This window comes from Vidua macroura, chromosome 1, assembly GCF_024509145.1.
Source record: "Vidua macroura isolate BioBank_ID:100142 chromosome 1, ASM2450914v1, whole genome shotgun sequence".
Classification (NCBI taxonomy): Eukaryota; Metazoa; Chordata; class Aves; order Passeriformes; family Viduidae; genus Vidua; species Vidua macroura.
Window position 1 is genome coordinate 146,895,809 of NC_071571.1, and position 7,131 is coordinate 146,902,939.

At 41.2% G+C, this 7,131-nt stretch overlaps 1 long non-coding RNA gene across 1 annotated transcript; it reads left to right on the forward strand.

Annotated features, from left to right (window-relative positions):
• The first annotated feature begins 432 nt into the window (after positions 1 to 432).
• LOC128819871 (uncharacterized) lies at positions 433 to 1,019 on the forward strand. Its single transcript, XR_008440775.1, has 2 exons — positions 433 to 479; positions 825 to 1,019. It is a non-coding gene; the product is annotated as an uncharacterized LOC128819871 (long non-coding RNA).
• The last annotated feature ends 6,112 nt before the right edge of the window (positions 1,020 to 7,131 follow it).

Genomic DNA, 7,131 nt, shown 5'->3' on the forward strand with positions numbered 1-7,131 from the left:
GAGGAACCCAAATCACAGAGCAAACAGGTGTTTGAGGGAGGGGTTTCAAGGAGAATCATAACATATTTCAGACTGGTCAGGAGGTTTTCCTGCCTAATGCCAGGGAAAACCAAAGAAGGCACTGAGGAGGTCACTTGAAGGCACAAAGCAAGCAACTGAGCTGATGCCAAGGACCAGCTGAGGATAAGGAAGATGAGAAAGGCAAGGAGACAAAAATGTAGGTTGTGAAATATTTTCAACAAGTTTCTGCTGTCTGTGCTCTAGGCCAGTGAACAGCAAAAGCAGCTGGAAGAGAGGGTGGATGACATGAGCATCAGTGTTTTGAAAGGGCAGGAAAGGGGAAGGGAAGATGCCACATTATGACAAAGCAGCAAGTTAATGGTGTCACCACAGTGACAAAGCCAAGGGATGGGGCAGGCAAGAGGGCAGAATCAGGGCCAGATTCAGCATCCTGGTGAGACTGCACACACCCAAAAGAGGTACAGAAAACAGGCTAAGATGTTGGGTAGGAGATTGATTGTTGTGGTCTTCGTGTACTGCTCAGCACAGGATTTATTCTCAAAATGCCTGACAAAACAGATTTGCTCTTTTTGGTGTTTTTGTAATATATTCTTCATAATTCTTCCAGCCAGCCAGCTGATTCAGCCTCTGCCAGCCATAGGTGGGCTGTGGGCTCATCACAGCAAGCAAATGCAACTCTATTGATTTAAAGATATATGAGTCTCCTGCTAGCAAATCATTGTATTCAATGGTTCCTTCATTGCATTTAATCATGGGAGTAGGTGTTCCATTATATTCAAAATACATTTTTTTTTCCTTTTTAGGAGACTTATGGAATAGCACATGGAGAGAGGCATCTTTAAGCAGGTCTGCGCATGGGAAGAAGACTTTAATGACAAGAAAAGTCAGGCTGGCAGATCCTTTTCATGCGCAAGGGCACAGTGCACTTTCCAAATACTAAACTGTTGCTATAGAAGTGCTCAGGACCAAATAAAGACTGCCTTTTCTCTCTCCTTCAACTAGGTTTATTAGCCTAGTCATAACCCTCACCTGCTTTTCTCAGAGTAGAGTCAGGTTGTTGTTTTTCTATTCTTCTCCTGGACTCACAAATCTTGAAATCTGACTTGTGCATCTGGAGGGATGGAGTACAATTTCTTGGGGCACAGAGAACAGGAACAGGAGTGACAGAGGCTCGAAACTCCCCACATCTTGGAAAGTTAAATTCCTGCTTTTTAGGTCCTGACTTCTTCTGTCATGGGTTTGAACATCTGTGATCTGTCAGCCCTGTGGATCTGTGCATGGCAGTGGGCGCCTGCAAATACAGCACCATAGGCCAAGTTCTCCAGGCTTTTGGGTGGAATTAGACATTGGTGCCCAAATCTGAATATCAAGAGATCTCGAGGGTGACATGGGCACCAACCTGATCTGAATGGGTGACAGCAGAGATGTGCAATGTTTGTGTTTGTATGGAACTCTGGGGCTGACCAAAGGCATGCACAGATGTTGGACAGTAAGGAGAGTATCAATAGAATGGCTGCTTTGAAGCAGTGGTCTGAACTGTTGGCACACAAATTTTGCAGAACATTAGTCTAAATTCAGTCTTAATTTAGGTGACTTCAATCTTGCTTTCACTGCAATTTCATGGAATTGAATTTTGTCCTGCACTTATCTCTGAAGTAAGCTCTTCAGGGACACCTCAGTCTTAGGCTGGTATCAAAACACATTTATCATCCCCCTAAATTTTCATTAGTTTTGTGACTGTGCCTTTCTAACCTGATATGCTGCTTCCATTAGCCTATAAACAGAAACAGCTGATCTGACAGCTGATCTTGACAGATCTTGACTATCTTGTTTATCTTTTTCAATATTTTTTTTATAATTTCTAGATCATGTACTTAGAATAAGTCTGAAAGATAACAATTTGAATCAGTTCTTTCTTAACCTATAGTTATTTTTAGCTAGGTCTCAGTGTAATCGTGGCAAAGAACCGCAGTCTTGATCAAATCTGTCTGCTCTTCTCCCTCTGTTTCCCCAAAACCGTAATTGAATTGTTGTATAAGCCTAGTGAAAACAGCGTTTTCCATTTTCAAGCATCAAAGGTCTTCACAAGCATTTATTGATTGCTGTCTCTTGTGAATCCTCTTTGAAGCAGGTACAGTCTGTTACAGCTGTTTAACCAACGGATAAACAAGGCATGGTGCTCTTCATAGAGCTTGAATGACGTACAAGCATAGATATTTTTATTAAATCCCTTCTTTCACTCCAAACTCTGATAGGAAAATTCATCCTTCCCTCACAAGCCTGATCATGGACTCAACAGCTCAGGAGTTTTAGTTCAGCACACTGGAGCTGAGTGCAGAGCACTGGGCTCTTCCATTGACTTGCCTGTGCTGCCATGGGGGTGTCAGGAAACTGCTGCTGGGAAAGTTCCCTGGATGCCGCTGGCACTCAGCCTGTACCTGGGACAATCTGCAGGACATGGCACAGCCCAGATGTACGAGAAAGATTCCAGCCAAAGTAAGTGATGGCAGACACATCCCTCTGCATTCCCATGCAGTGAGAGACCAAGCAGCTGAGGTCTCATTTTCATTTGATCTCCCTCATCTCCTCCAGTGGAAAAATGTCCATATGTCACGTGCTTGTTCAGGAGCTTTCAAAGGGCAATAAAGTGTTTTGGCCTTTGCACAACTGATTTCCGCCCCCCCCCCCTCCCCCCCAAGAATGGCTTGCAATACTTTCTTTTGAACTTTTTTGGCATCAAATAGGATCTCCCTACCAGGCATGCACCACTGAAGGAGACCTGCCAGTCTTCTCCACCTGGATGGAGACACATACCTATCATAGATGCATTCTTGTATCTTTTTTTTCTTCTTTTTTTTTTTTTTTGTTATAAAATAAATTTTGTTTGAAATAAATTAGGTTCTTTTTGTTTCCTCCAGTAAAATAAATTTCTTCATTTTGTATTTCTTTTTCTCAGGTATGGAAAAGCAGAATTACCATGCTATTTCAGATGAAGTCTCATGATAGTCTTGTATTTCCTTATCTCCAGTTATCTCACAGTTGTACTGATATCCAGTTTAGGAAGTAATAAGTAATAATTAAGTAATAATTTCTTAAATGTCAAGAGAAAAATATACTGATTAATTTAGAAAATCTCATATCCTATCAAAGAAGACTTCAGATTATTCTGTAAATTTATTTTGATGAAGACGTGTAACATATTAACTCATCTGTATTTCTATATTTTCTATAATAATTTCTTCTAAAGTCAGGTATAACTGGCATCAAATTAATTGGGTATTAATTATCCATGAGGTTTTTTTTACCTGCTTGGTAAGTCTTCTCCAGTGAATTCTTTTGACAAGCTCTCTGATGAGATCAAGAGATATATGCAAAGAAAATGAGCCAAGGAAAAATACTTTTCACAATACCACAGGTCAGCTATTTTTCTTTAGTCCACTGAAATCCAAAGGGCTGATGGACATAAGCTTGTGAAGCCAGAGTCAGATGTAACAGTCCTGTCCTTAAAACCCCCTTTTCACAAGATTTGGCCCTTCAGAACAGGGTGATTTAAAAGCCTGCCATCCAAAAGCGTCCCTGCCAGATCACTGATTAGGTGAGGTGCTGATTTTGTCATTGCCAGTAAATGTAAACCACTATCAATCTCAGTTTACATTAAAACATGAGGTTGCAAACTGGGCAGGCTGACAAGCCAGATTCACAATCCTCTCTGATTTAGCTGCAGCAGCTGAAGAGTTTATCATCTAGGCAGGAAACATCTTCAGCCAGAACAGGTAAATCCAGTGTGAATCAGTCTGAATTGCCCTTGTTTTCTCAATTACCCAGCTATAAATGTACAAAGAATCATGAGAGACATGCTGCAGAGCTCTGCCTTCTGCTCCAGAGATCTAAGTCTTATCAGAAAAGACATGATTCAAAATACCCTGCATACATTTCAGCTATCCCACTTGTCTCATCAAGCAGTAGCTATGTATTATTATTAATAAAAATTTTTCAGAATATTGTATTCCAAAGCCTAGGGAATAAATGCACCAGGAAGTAGATCCCTGCTTTTCTTATTTTGGGGGAAATGCTGACTGTTTGTTGCTGCAGTTCCTGTCTTGGTTGGCAGCTGCATCAGTGACAGGCAGGGAGAGGAGAGAGCTGTTGTTGGACAATTAGACTGAGCCTGGTGGAATGAGCCTCTGAGAGCAGAGAGCTTTGTGCCTGCTTTGAGTGATGGAGTTAGCTCACACCTCAGCACAGACCAGTCCTGCAGGAGGCTTTTGAAAATGGCTTGGGCTCAGAGGGAATAAGGATCACTGCAGTGGCTGAGATTTGAAATGGCAGGAGCCACCAGAGAGGTGACAGGCACAGAGGAAGGGACATGGTGTGACACGCTGGCTGCCTTTGTGGAAATAAATGTTCCTGGACCTTGAAGTCAGGAGGTACACATGAGCCTGCATCCTGTAAATCATGATAGCACCCAGAACACGGTGGCTGCACAAAAAAATATTTTGGGGAATGATCCCTGGACTGTGCAATCTGTTGGGGTATATCCAGGGACTTCTGGGGAGCTCACAAGTTTGAAGAGGAGAAATTTTTGACAGAGAACAATCTAGGGATTTCCTGCCACACAAAACCACGTTTCAGGACTATGCTGGAAGTTACAGAGGTAGCCTTGGTATGCAAAGGGATGCAGAACTGGCACTTCACTGGTTGGGAAAGGTTTGTTATCATCCAGTTCTTGTGGTATGGTAGAGGACGTCACCAGTAGGGATGGCTGCTCTGCACACACAAATAGGAGTCAGGGCACAGAGGAGACTGGTGAGGTGTTTTGCTCCCTCCTCAGTGCCAGCACATTGAGGCTGGATGAGCACACCCACAAGCCCAGTGCTGGTTGCAAGGCATGGGCTGGGGCTTGTGGCTGCAGGGACAAGGCAAATCCACTGACCCTGGTGTGTGAGGTTTGCAAAGGGAACCTTGCATGGGTCTGTGAAACCACATCCAGCCCTCTGCTCAGCTGGAGCAAAGCCTTTAGGGTGCACCTCCCACATCCAGGTGTAGGGGAAAATACCTGCTGTGTTTTGACTGAAATTCTCTCTAGCTGTGCTGTGTATCCATTAAGTTCCCTCACTTTTGTATTACTTTGGTCAGTTTAATAAATTTCTCCTGAGAAAAATGAAAGGCAATCTTTCATTGTTCATGTGTCATATGTGACTTTCAAAAACAACCTTGTGGGCAAATATTTTTAATTTCACCTGTTTAAAATGGCCTTTAAATAGGAGTCAGCAGGACCTCTGCCAGGCATTGTCCTTGTGTACCCAGGACAAACATCTATGAAAGATAATGGAAAGAAAATAGAATCACCTACATTGTTCCCCAGTGCAGGCGAATTTTTAGAAAAGGCTAAGATAGGTACAATTACATTACAAGGAACATATGCATGCAGATATATGGTTTGTTGGCGGATTTTTTGGCTGACAGAGAAAATAAACTATTTCATCTTTCAAGTGACAAATGAGTTCTTATTTGGCAGAGATGATTAAATTTGTTTTGTGGATAGAAAAAAAAATTGTGCTGCAGTTCATTGATATAGAAACAATCAAAATAGATTGTTTTACCTGATGCAATTCCAGACATGAAATAATTATCCTTTTATGAAATCACATCTGTAAAAGGATAATTGATTTGAATGAGTACAATATTTCACAGAGACAGGAGTGAGTACAGCACCTATTTACCTACACAGAAAATTCTTATAGTCTTTAAGAATTTAATTCTTAATAGTGGCTGATTTATTTGCTTGTTTTTACTTCAGACACACATTTTCATTAATATATATGCTTCCTTCTTGGATATATATTTAAACATCAAAATATTTGGCTTCAGAAAAACAAGTAATTAGCTTGGAGCACTGCAGATGAGCCACAATTTACTTAAATGACACAATGGTTTCTAAACCTTCTGTTAAATCTTGTTGCTTCCACAGGCTGTCTCAACGAGTTCATATAATGTGATGTAGCTCTTTCTGTTGTTGTTATTTGGATATTAAGTAAAATAGTAGAAATTTCTCCCATTTCTTTTGCTGAATGGATGTTGTTCCTAGAGAATAGGATTCTCTACAGCAGCACATTTCCTGCTGGCCCTTGCAAGTGCTTTGACAGGCAGAAATAGGATCTACACTGGCATCCAAAAGTCTGAGACACATTGAAATTATGCCAGAGAAGGGTTGAAAGTCCAACAGAATAATTTAAAGGTGTGACACAGGAAGAACACCTAAAGGGATTTACAGCATATGGTGTAAGAGACAACTACCTTAGCGATAGAGCCATAAACAATATTTTGAGAATGTGTAAAATAATGTCAGGAAGAGTGGAAAGTTAAGCATGCTTTTTGGAAACAATCAGTGACATTTAGCTGTCAGATCAGTTAGCTGGTGGAATAATATATACAGGGCAATAATAACTTGGAACAAATGAGAAGGAAAGCTGCTTCAAATTTGCCCATCGTGGGCAAATGAGAGTCACCACTGCTGCATCTGTGAGAAAAGCAAAGGGGTTTCTAGGACAGATGAGAACTCTTTCCAGAATATACAATGAAACACAAATGTCACTGAATCTCATCCACCTTGGTGCCCTTATTCCTAGAGAGCCCTCACCTGCAGTACTTTGAGATTCAAAGCCCCAGACTGGGCATGGTGAAGAAATCAACAGTAAAGTGGCTGGGCTGTTGTGCAAAAGGAATCTGGACACACCAAGCTTGTTCAAGCCATAATGACAAAAAGAGGAAAGATTTTTATTAAAAAGTATTCCCTTTTCTCCATTTTTTCAATTCCAGAGGGGGTGAACCAGCTTAATGCAGGACAAATAAACTGGGCATGAATACATTCAGACAGAAACCAGAGAGTTTAGATAGAATGCAGAGTTTCCAACTCTCTGGATCACAACCAGTAAACATCAATAAGAAGGACTTTTGAGACAGATCTTGATCAGCAGTTTGTGTAGATAAGAAACTGTGTACCTGTAATAGCAGGAAGCAGAATCTAATGACCCTTCTGGTCTAACGTTCCTAGTAAAATAAAATAGAGCAGCCTGATCAATTACTTCTGACTCAGGAAATTTAGCATCT